A 12,096-nucleotide genomic window follows, 5' to 3' on the forward strand; every position below is an offset into this window, starting at 1 on the left:
TTGATTACTGTAGCCTTGTAGTATAGTTTGAAATCCGGTAGTGTGATGCCCCCCGCTGTGTTCTTTTTGCTTAGAATTGACTTGGCTATGCGGGCTCTCTTTTGGTTCCATATGAAGTTCATGGTGGTTTTTTCCAGTTCTGTGAAGAAAGTCAATGGTAGCTTGATGGGGATAGCGTTGATTCTGTAAATTACTTTGGGCAGTATAGCCATTTTCACGATATTAATTCTTCCTAACCATGAACATGGAATGTTTCTCCATCTGTTTGTGTCCTCTCTGATTTCGTTGAGCAGTGGTTTGTAGTTCTCCTTGAAGAGGTCCCTTACGTTCCTTGTGAGTTGTATTCCAAGGTATTTTATTCTTTTTGTAGCAATTGCGAATGGCAGTTCGCTCTTGATTTGGCTTTCTTTAAGTCTGTTATTGGTGTAGACGAATGCTTGTGATTTTTGCACATTGATTTTATATCCTGAGACTTTGCTGAAGTTGTTTATCAGTTTCAGGAGTTTTTGGGCTGAGGCAATGGGGTCTTCTAGGTATACTATCATGTCGTCTGCAAATAGAGACAATTTGGCTTCCACCTTTCCTATTTGAATACCCTTTATTTCTTTTTCTTGCCTGATTGCTCTGGCTAGAACTTCCAGTACTATATTGAATAGGAGTGGTGAGAGAGGGCATCCTTGTCTAGTGCCAGATTTTAAAGGGAATGCTTCCAGTTTTTGCCCATTCAGTATGATATTGGCTGTTGGTTTGTCATAAATAGCTTTTATTACTTTGAGATACGTTCCATCGATACCGAGTTTATTGAGGGTTTTTAGCATAAAGGGCTGTTGAATTTTGTCAAATGCCTTCTCTGCGTCAATTGAGATAATCATGTGGTTTTTGTTTTTGGTTCTGTTTATGTGGTGAATTACGTTGATAGACTTGCGTATGTTGAACCAGCCTTGCATCCCCGGGATGAATCCTACTTGATCATGATGAATAAGTTTTTTGATTTGCTGTTGCAATCGGCTTGCCAATATTTTATTGAAGATTTTTGCATCTATGTTCATCATGGATATTGGCCTGAAGTTTTCTTTTCTCGTTGGGTCTCTGCCGGGTTTTGGTATCAGGATGATGTTGGTCTCATAAAATGATTTGGGAAGGATTCCCTCTTTTTGGATTGTTTGAAATAGTTTTAGAAGGAATGGTACCAGCTCCTCCTTGTGTGTCTGGTAGAATTTGGCTGTGAACCCGTCTGGACCTGGGCTTTTTTTGTGAGGTAGGCTCTTAATTGCTGCCTCGACTTCAGACCTTGTTATTGGTCTATTCATAGTTTCAGCTTCCTTCTGGTTTAGGCTAGGGAGGACACAGGAGTCCAGGAATTTATCCATTTCTTCCAGGTTTACTAGTTTATGCGCATATAGTTGTTTGTAATATTCTCTGATGATGGTTTGAATTTCTGTGGAATCTGTGGTGATTTCCCCTTTATCATTTTTTATTGCATCTATTTGGTTGTTCTCTCTCTTTTTTTTAATCAATCTGGCTAGTGGTCTGTCTATTTTGTTGATCTTTTCAAAAAACCAGCTCTTGGATTTATTGATTTTTTGAAGGGTTTTTCGTGTCTCAATCTCCTTCAGCTCAGCTCTGATCTTAGTAATTTCTTGTCTTCTGCTGGGTTTTGAGTTTTTTTGATCTTGCTCCTCTAGCTCTTTCAATTTTGACGATAGGGTGTCAATTTTGGATCTCTCCATTCTCCTCATATGGGCACTTATTGCTATATACTTTCCTCTAGAGACTGCTTTATATGTGTCCCAGAGGTTCTGGCACGTTGTGTCTTCGTTCTCATTGGTTTCGAAGAACTTCTTTATTTCTGCCTTCATTTCGTTGTTTACCCAGTCAACATTCAAGAGCCAGTTGTTCAGTTTCCATGAAGCTGTGCGGTTCTGGGTCGGTTTCTGAATTCTGAGTTCTAACTTGATTGCACTATGGTCTGAGAGGCTGTTTGTTATGATTTCAATTGTTTTGCATTTTTTGAGCAGTGCTTTACTTCCAATTATGTGGTCAATTTTAGAGTAGGTGTGATGTGGTGCTGAGAAGAATGTGTATTCTGTGGATTTGGGGTGGAGAGTTCTGTAAATGTCCACCAGGTTTGCTTGCTCCAGGTCTGAGTTCAAGCCCTGGATATCCTTGTTGATTTTCTGTCTGGTTGATCTGTCCAGTATTGACAGTGGAGTGTTAAAGTCTCCCACTATTATTGTGTGGGAGTCTAAGTCCTTTTGTAAGTCATTAAGAACTTGCCTTATGTATCTGGGTGCTCCTGTGTTGGGTCCATATATGTTTAGGATCGTTAGCTCTTCTTGTTTTATTGATCCTTTTACCATTATGTAATGGCCTTCTTTGTCTCTTTTGATCTTTGTTGCTTTAAAGTCTATTTTATCAGAGATGAGAATTGCAACTCCTGCTTTTTTTTGCTTTCCATTAGCTTGGTAAATCTTCCTCCATCCCTTTATTTTGAGCCTTTGTGTATCCTTGCATGTGAGATGGGTTTCCTGGATACAGCACACTGATGGGTTTTGGATTTTTATCCAATTTGCCAGTCTGTGTCTTTTGATTGGTGCATTTAGTCCATTTACATTTAGGGTTAATATTGTTATGTGTGAATTTGATACTGCCATTTTGATGCTAAGTGGCTGTTTTGCCTGGTAGTTGTTGTAGATTCTTCATTATGTTGAAGCTCTTTAGCATTCAGTGTGATTTTGGAATGGCTGGTACTGATTGATCCTTTCTATGTGTAGTGCCTCTTTTAGGAGCTCTTGTAAAGCAGGCCTGGTGGTGACAAAATCTCTGAGTACTTGCTTGTTCACAAAGGATTTTATTCTTCCTTCACTTCTGAAGCTCAGTTTGGCTGGATATGAAATTCTGGGTTGAAAGTTCTTTTCTTTAAGGATGTTGAATATTGGCCCCCACTCTCTTCTGGCTTGTAGTGTTTCTGCCGAGAGATCTGCTGTGAGTCTGATGGGTTTCCCTTTGTGGGTGACCCGACCTTTCTCTCTGGCTGCCCTTAGTATTCTCTCCTTTATTTCAACCCTGTTGAATCTGACGATTATGTGCCTTGGGGTTGCTCTTCTTGCGGAATATCTTTGTGGTGTTCTCTGTATTTCCTGCAATTGAGTGTTGGCTTGTCTTGCTAGGTGGGGGAAATTTTCCTGGATGATGTCCTGAAGAGTATTTTCCAGCTTGGATTCATTCTCTTCGTCACATTCTGGTACACCTATCAAACGTAGGTTAGGTCTTTTCACATAGTCCCACATTTCTTGGAGACTTTGTTCATTCCTTTTTGCGCTTTTTTCTCTGATCTTGGTTTCTCGTTTTATTTCATTGAGTTGGTCTTCAACTTCAGATATTCTTTCTTCTGCTTGGTCAATTCGGCTATTGAAACTTGTGTTTGCTTCGCGAAGTTCTCGTATTGTGTTTTTCAGCTCCTTTAATTCATTCATATTCCTCTCTAAGGTATCCATTCTTGTTATCATTTCCTCGAATCTTTTTTCAAATCTTTTTTCAAGGTTCTTAGTTTCTTTGCATTGATTTAATACATGATCTTTTAGCTCACAAAAGTTTCTCGTTATCCATCTTCTGAAGTCTAATTCCGTCATTTCGTCACAGTCATTCTCCGTCCTGCTTTGCTCCCTTGCTGGTGAGGAGTTTTGGTCCTTTCTAGGAGGCGAGGTGTTCTGGTTTTGGGTGTTTTCCTCCTTTTTGCGCTGGTTTCTTCCCATCTTTGTGGATTTGTCCGCTGGTCGTCTGCGTAGTTGCTGACTTTTCGTTTGGGTCTCTGAGTGGACACCCAGAATGTTGATGATGAAGTATTTCTGTTGCTTGGTTTTCCTTCTACCAGTCTAGCCCCTTCGCTGTACGACTGCTGAGGTCCGCTCCAGACCCTGCTTGTCTGGGGTGCACCTCCAGTAGCTGTGGCACAGCGAGGGATGCTACCAGTCTCTTTTTCTGCTCTCTTTGTCCCAGGATGATGCCTGCCTAATGTCAGTCTTTTGGATATAGAGGGGTCAGGGAGCTGCTTGAGGAGACAGTTTGTACTTTATAGGGGTTTAATTGCTGAGCTGTGCACTCTGTTGTTCATTCAGGGCTGTTATGCTGCTATGTTTGATTCTGCTGCAACAGAGCTCATTAAAAAACCCTTTTTTTTTTTTTTCTCAAATGCTCTGTGTTGAGGGGTTTGGGCTTTATTTTTGGATGTCCGATCAGGTGTCCTGCCCAGCTAGAAGGCTGACTAGCCACTGTTTGGCTGCCGAGGCTCCGCCCTGCTGTTGTGTGATTCGCGCTGTTCCTGCCGGCTCTGCTGTGGTCTCCGCCATGCCCTGCAGCGGAGTCTCTTCGTTGTAGCGTGTTGCCTCAGCAACGGCAGGCTGCGTCAGCAGTGGGCGTGTATCTCAGTAGGGACGGGTTGCCTCGGCAACGGCTGGCTGCGTCAGCAGTGGGCGTGTATCTCAGTTGGGGTGGGTTGCCTCGGCAACGGCTGGCTGCGTCAGCAGTGGGCGTGTATCTCAGTTGGGGCGGGTTGCCTCGGTAGTGGTGGACGCCCCTCCCCCACAGAGCGTCTCGGACCGTCTGCTCGGGATAGTTTGAAATCGCTATCAAACTATTCCCATCTTTGTGGATTTGTCCTCTGGTCGTCTGCGTAGTTGCTGACTTTTCGTTTGGGTCTCTGAGTGGACACCCAGAATGTTGATGATGAAGTATTTCTGTTGCTTGGTTTTCCTTCTACCAGTCTAGCCCCTTTGCTGTACGACTGCTGAGGTCTGCTCCAGACCCTGCTTGTCTGGGGTGCACCTCTAGTAGCTGTGGCACAGCAAGGGATGCTACTGGGTATCCCAATCCCTGCAATCCCCTGGGCTGGGCTACTGTGCAAGTCTCGTTCAGTCTCAAGTCCAGCCCTCTCAAGTCTCAGGTTGCCGGTTCAACAGGGCACCCGGACAAGCGCGCCCTGCGGGGATTGCTGGGTAGGGCTGGCCGCCGCCGCCCTGGCTGCCGGCTTCGCCAGGCAGACCTACTGCCTGGCGTCCCGTGTCTTCTTTATACTTGGGAGTTTCCCCGTTCTGTGGTCAACAAAGATCAGTCCTGAAATCCGCTCTGACTCACCGTTTGCAGATTCAACGAGAAGAGCTCCAATCCTGGGTTGTTCTCACAGTGCCATCTTGAGTCCTCCCGAGTGAGGTCTTAATAATAGCTAGGGGATACAAGAAGTGACCAAAATCTCTTAAAAAGAAAATCTGGGGAATAGGATATTAATAGGAGCTTTAAAAGTTCTGACACACTCCTGAAAATTTAGAGGGAAATGTACATGTACAGAACTGTGCACATACCCATAAAAGACCTGAAAAAGAAATAATCTCTCTCCTCTGGCTGACCTTAAGGTCTTGTGCAAGCAATGAGAGAAAGCTAAGCCAGTATTGTAACTCATCTATTGGATCTTTGAAATAGTACCCTCAAACACACAGAGAACCTTTTGGAAAAGGCTGGGAGATATACTTATGCAGCATATTTAAGGAAAACTGTAGCCATTTATTGAATGACTACTGTGCTAACTGAATAGATGTCAGTGGTCACACATAACAAAGAATACAGATTCATATAATTAGTTGAGGAAAGGAACCAAACAAATTCACAATAGAAAAAATACCACCAATAATAAACCCTGAGGAAGGGGCAAATACAGTTTTCAGAGTTGTCATTTTGTATTATGCTAAATATATGGTTTTCAACAAATTATGAAGCATGTAAAGAAGTAGGAATGTAAGATGAACAGGGCCTGAAGTGAACCCCCAGCAAACTGCAGCAGCCCTACAGAAGAGGGACCTGAGTGATGAAAGAAAAGCAAGCAAGCAGAAAGCAACGACAACAGCATCATCAACAAAAAAAGTCCCTCACAAAAACCCCATCTAAGGATCAGCAGCCTCAAAGACTGAAACTAGACGAACTCATGAAGATGAGAAAGAATTATTGAAAAAATGTGGAAAACCCAAAAGGACAGAGTGCCTCTTCTCTTCCAAACCATTGCAACGTCTCTCTGTCAAGGGCACAGAACTGGATGGAGGATCAGATGGATGAGTTGACAGAAGTAGGCTTCAAAATATAGGTGATAAAAAACTACACTGAGCTAAAGGAGCATGTTCTAACTCAATACAAAGAAGCTAAGAACCTTGATAAAAGGTTAGAGGAATTGCTAACTAGAATAACAAGTTTAGAGAGGAACATAAACGACCTGATGGAGCTGAAAAACACAGCATGAGAACAAGTATCAATAGCCAAATCAACCAAGCAGAGGAAAGGATATAAGAGTTTGAAACCACCTTACTGAAATAAAACATGAAGAAAAGAATAGAGAAAACAATGAGTGAAAAGGAATGAACAAAGCCACCAAGAAATATGGGACTTTAAAAAAAGACTGAATCTATGATTGATTAGAGTACCAGAAGAAAACAGCGAGAATGGAAACAAGTTGGAAAACACCCTTCAGGATATCATCCAGGAGAACTTCCCCAACCTACCAAGACAGGCCAACATGCAAATTCAAGAAATGCAGAGAACACCATTAAGATACTCCATGAGTTCAACCCTATGACACATAATCATCAGATTCTCCAAGGTTGAAATGAAGGAAAAATTGTTAAGAGCTGTTAAGCCAGAGAGAAAGGCCTGGTCTCCTACAATGGGAAGCCCATCAGATGATAACAGACCTCTCAACAGAAACCCTACAAGCCAGAAGAGAATGGGGACCAATATTCAACATTCTTAACAAAATAATTTACAACCCAGAATTTCAACCCAGATGTTAAAACCAGTGATGGAAAGTGAAATCATCCTCTGGTGCAGTTTCCCATAAAGCTCTATTATACCAGTTCCCCCTTGGTGCTATGGAAGTCTTGGAGCTACTGAAAAGAAATAAAACCCTACTAGCAGAAGAGGACAACAATAACAAAATAAAGATAGCATGTTTTGAGTATGAAATTGTGGAAAGCACAAAAATAAATATCCTCATAGAGTCTATTGCCACAGATCAGTCTTCCCATAAGTATATATATCCGCTGTGTGTGTACATGTACTTATACATATCACACATACATATTAATACATTCACATACATATACAAAATTAACCAGGAAACTCTTTCCTAGAGGTTCTCAATATGAATTTCCTTTAGACAAATCTAAGTATTAAAACCAAATGCATACCTATAATAGAGAAAGGAGGCTGGATTCATTATGATTGACAACTAACCAATATTTGTCCTTTGGGTTAGGATATTCCTTTTATGAACAAATTGTTCTTCAAGAACTTAACAAAATAGAACATTTAGCAATAGTTCTTAAAGTCCTTAGAAAACCATCATCAGAATCACATGGGAATTTACTAAAAAAGCATTCTCAGGCCCCATTCTAAATATATTGAATTGGAAAGTCTAGATACGGGGAACACATATTGAATTTAAACAAGATTTCCAGGTGAACCTGAGACATACTAAAATTTGAGAACCACTATTTTACCATGCAAGAGCAGATACTGAGCTTTGGTTAGGCAACCAACAGTTGTTTATGTTATTCCTAGATGTTTTCTAATTTAAGATAGTACTTTTTGTCTGGGTGCAGAGGTTTACACTGTAATCCTAGCACTTTGGGAGGCCAAGGTATGTGGATCACCTGAGGTCAGGAGTTCCAGACTAACCTGACCAACATAGTGAAACCTAATCTCTACTAAATACAAAAATTAGCCAGGTGTGGTGGCAGGTGCCTGTTATCCCAACTACAGGAGGCTGAGGTAGGAGAGTTGCTTGATCTTGGGAGGCAGAGGTTGCAGTGAGCTGAGATTGCGCCATTGCACTCCAGTCTGGGTGACAGAGCGAGACTCCATCACAAAAAAAAAAATAGTGTTTTTCTTCAGGACTATAATATGATGAAAGTTAAGATAATTAAATACAGAGCTTTAATAAGCCAACAATGATAAAAATATAAGATTGTATTTCAGGGCGTAAGATTTCAACAACTTTGAGAATATGGAAAAAGGTAGATATCACAAACCATTTTGCGAAACACAGGAAGTGACAAAAGGTGTACAGATAGATATAATAAGGAGATTCAATTTATTTCTACAGTACCCCAGGGAGAAAGAGGGATTGGTGATACCAAATAAAGGAAAGGTTAAAATTCTATGATGGAATTAGTGTTCTTACAAGGAGAGGAAGAAGAATCAGAGCTCTTTCTCCCCCTGCCAGGGAGGACACAGCAAGACTGTGTAAGCCAATAGGAGAGCCCTCAACAGATGATGATTTTACTAACTCCCTGTCCTTGGACTTCACAAACTCTAGAACTGTGAGAAAGAAATGTCTGTTGTTTAAGTCACCCAGACTAAGCTATTTTGCTGTTGCAGCAGAAGCTAAGACAGATGTTACTATTGTCCAAATGTTTGTGTCCCCTCAAAATGTATATGTTGAAGCCTAATCACCAATGTGATATTTTAGGAAGTAGGGCCTTTGTGAGATTAGGTCATGAGAATGGTGCTCTCATAAATGGGATTAGTACCAAAAACAAAACAAAACAGAGAGACTCCTAGCCCCTTCCACTTTGTGAGGACATGGTGAGAAGATGCCATGTATGTGTCATAATGTAGACCCTCTGCAGACACTGAACCTCCTGGCATCTTGGTCTTGGATTTACCAGCCTCCAGGACTATGAGAAATAATTTTCGGTTGTTTATAAGCTACCCAGGTTATGGTATTTTTTTTTTAGTTGCCCTCATGAACTACATGAAAAGAAGTCAAAATGTAAATAAATATGTTCTCAATTTTAATATCTCTGAATAATAGATCAATCAAACCAAATATTAAAGTAACAGCAAATTAATAAACAGACCCAGCCAAATACATCACTTGTACACAACTGCAGAATACACATATTTCTCATGTAAAATATTTAACAAAAAATGGCTGTGTACCAGAAGGTCATAATGCAAGTGTTAAAAAATTTCAAATGACTGAAGCCATACACAGCATGTGTTTGCACTACAATGTAATTACAATTAATAAAAAGACAACTAGAAATTCCCAACTACTTGGCAATAAGGAAATGAACATGTGTTAAGAAAGAAAGAATAGATGTCCTGGGGTACAACAGGTAGTTTAAAATAAGATTCAAAGCCAGAAGTCAAAATGAAAAAACATAAAAAGTAAAAATCATTAAAAATGAAATTTTCTGTATGGTGAAAGCAACATCTAATAAGCTTCAAGCCAGAGACTCAGTAGGAAAAGAAGTGTATTTTGCCCGAGTGCAGTGGCTCACACCTGTAATCACAGCACATTCTGAGGCTGAGGCCAGTGGATTACCTGAGATCAGGAGTTTGAGACCAGCCTGGCCAACATAGGGAAACCCTGTCTCTACTAAAAATACATAAATTAGCTGGGCATGGAGGTTCATGCCTGTAATCCCAGCTACTCGGGAGGCTGAGGCAGAAGAATTGCTTGAACTCGGGGAGTGCATTCTGCAGTGAGCAGAGATCATGCCACTGCACTCCAGCCTTGGTGACAGAGACTCCATCTCAAAAACAAGAAAAAAAGAATTGTATCTTATTTAATATACCCATAATATATAAAGAGCTCTAACAAATCAATAAGGGAGAAAAAAATCCCAATCCAACAACAACAACAAAAAATGGACATTATATTTCAGACCAATAACAGAACAAAACTGTAAAATAATTAGTAATCATATGAAAAAGTCCTCAGTCTCATTAACAGAATTAACAAACAAAAAAAATAAAATACTTGCCATTCACAGTAGGAAACATTTAGAATTGGTATTCTAGAATTGAAGAGGTATGGAAAAATTAGCAATCCCATGACTTATTGGGATTTTTTTTTGTAGTGTATACAGAAAAATGTGTGCAAATTGCAAAGATGATAACTACAGCATAATTTATAATTGATGAAACCAGTACCTAGATTATTAGGTCAATGATACAGTTTTGTATTAGAGGAACAGAGATTTCCAAGATGCATTGTTGGGTGAAAAACATATCAAAGAAGAGTTGTGTAAAATAATCCTATCTATGTAAAAAAAAAAAAAAGAAAAACCACAAACAAAGCACTGCGTAGCTGTGTATATACACATTTGTATGTATATAACACTAAGTGCTTACTCTATGGTAGGCATCATTCTAAACTTTATATATATTTAACTTCCTTAATCATTATAAAAATCCTATATGGTAGATGTGACTTCTACTCTCATTTTACCAATTACAAAACAGGCACAGATGTTGTCAAGTAACTTTCACAAGTCACAGGGACAGGAAATAAAAGAGAAAGATTTCAAACGTAGGTGGCTTGATTTTCCTTCCTCCTTTTTCTACCCTATTTTCTCAATTTCTCTCTCCACCTTCCTCCCTTCCATTCCCTTTTTTCTTCTCCCTCACCTCTCTTAGCATGTCTTCAAATGCCTGTGTCAACCTTGGTTAGCAGGGTAATTGGGAGAAAAGTAAAGGGAAGGGAGAGAGTGAGGTTTCATTTTTCTCCATACATGGCGTTATTGTTTGGAAGATCATGTGTCACATTATAAATTTTTTTTGGAAGATCATGTGTTATGCTGTAATTTTTTTTTTTTTTTTTTGAGACGGAGTCTTGCTCTGTGTCCCTAGTCTGGTGTGCAGTGGCAGGATCTTTTTTTTTTTTTTTTTTTTTTTTGAGACGGAGTTTCGCTCTTGTTACCCAGGCTGGAGTGCAATGGCGCAATCTCGGCTCACCGCAACCTCCGCCCCCTGGGTTCAGGCAATTCTCCTGCCTCAGCCTCCTGAGTAGCTGAGATTACAGGCACGCGCCACCATGCCCAGCTAATTTTTTTGTAATTTTTAGTAGAGACGAGGTTTCACCATGTTGACCAGGATGGTCTCGATCTCTTGACCTCGTGATCCACCCGCCTCGGCCTCCCAAAGTGCTGGGATTACAGGCTTGAGCCACCGCGCCCGGCCAGTGGCAGGATCTTGACTCACTGCAACCTCTGCCTCCCGGGTTCAAATGATTTTTCTCCTGCCTCAGCCTCCCCAGTAGCTGGGATTACGGGGGCACACCACCACACCCGGCTAATTTTTGTATTTTTAGTAGAGACGGGGTTTCACCACGCTGTCCAGCTGGTCTCGAACTCCTGACCTCAGGTGATCCACCCCCGCCGCCCGCCGCCCCCCGCCCCCACGGCCGCCCAAAGTGCTAGACTTACAGGCGTGTAAATAAAAGTTTTAAAAATCAGTAAAAAAATGTCACTGCAACACGTATTTATTGCATGAGGGTGTGCCAGTTGCAGGCACACCCAGAAAAATCAAAGGCGCGTCCTGAGAAATTATACTTCATCACTTTCACTCTCAAAACAAGTTAAAAATGTCTTTCGATGGAAAGAAAAGGGAAGAGGGCCAGGGCTAGAGAGAAAATAATCTTGACCGCTGCTCATTTATGGTCCAAGCTCCCTAACCTTGAACAGCCACAGGCTTCTGAGGGATGAAGGTCAAGACCAGAGTAAAGAAATTTCTCGGGGAAGGCCACTTCCCGGCTCATGATTTTCCAGTTCCAGCTGGTGTATAGGTCCCAGTTCATCTCTGCCCTTAACTACCAGACAAACATGGGGATGGGAAGGGGGACAAGGGACGGGCTGAGGGGCAGCTCCGAGTCGCAGTCTGGGTGGTGGGTGCAGTCCTACCCCCAGGTCCGCCGCCCTCCAGCAGCAAAAGCCGGACCCCGAGCGCCCGCGCAGGACCCAGGGGAGGGAAGCCTTATTGTACCTTGGGGTCCAAAAACCTAAATGAGGGGCTGCTGCAGGTGTACGCTTTGAGGCTGCTCCAGGCCACTTTGCCGCTGACTTCAGGGAGGTTTGGGCAACAGCTGAGCCTGGCAGTCGGGGGGCGGAGGGGAGGAAGCCACGCTAGGACTCGGCTCGCTTAGGGCTGTGAGAGAACAGCTGCAGCCATGGGTGGTGGGGCAGCTTTCTCAGTTGCCTCCCTCTGTGACTGGGGCACAAGCCGCTTGCGGGAACGATGCCCCGCCCATCATTGTGTTTGCGTCAGAGG

General features: G+C 41.9%; 1 long non-coding RNA gene across 2 annotated transcripts in view; it reads right to left on the reverse strand.

The window, feature by feature from the left end:
* Positions 1–12,038, reverse strand: part of LOC118148985 (uncharacterized) — a 71,449-nt gene extending 59,411 nt beyond the window's left edge. For both annotated transcript variants that reach the window (XR_004736156.3, XR_004736159.3), the window contains exons 1-2: positions 11,812–12,038; positions 5,134–5,221 (exon numbers count right to left, since the gene is read on the reverse strand). This is a non-coding gene — a long non-coding RNA (uncharacterized LOC118148985). The remainder of the gene's footprint in view (positions 1–5,133; positions 5,222–11,811) is intronic.
* Positions 12,039–12,096: the final 58 nt, after the last annotated feature.

Source organism: Callithrix jacchus, chromosome 17 (assembly GCF_049354715.1).
Source record: "Callithrix jacchus isolate 240 chromosome 17, calJac240_pri, whole genome shotgun sequence".
Lineage (NCBI taxonomy): Eukaryota > Metazoa > Chordata > Mammalia > Primates > Cebidae > Callithrix > Callithrix jacchus.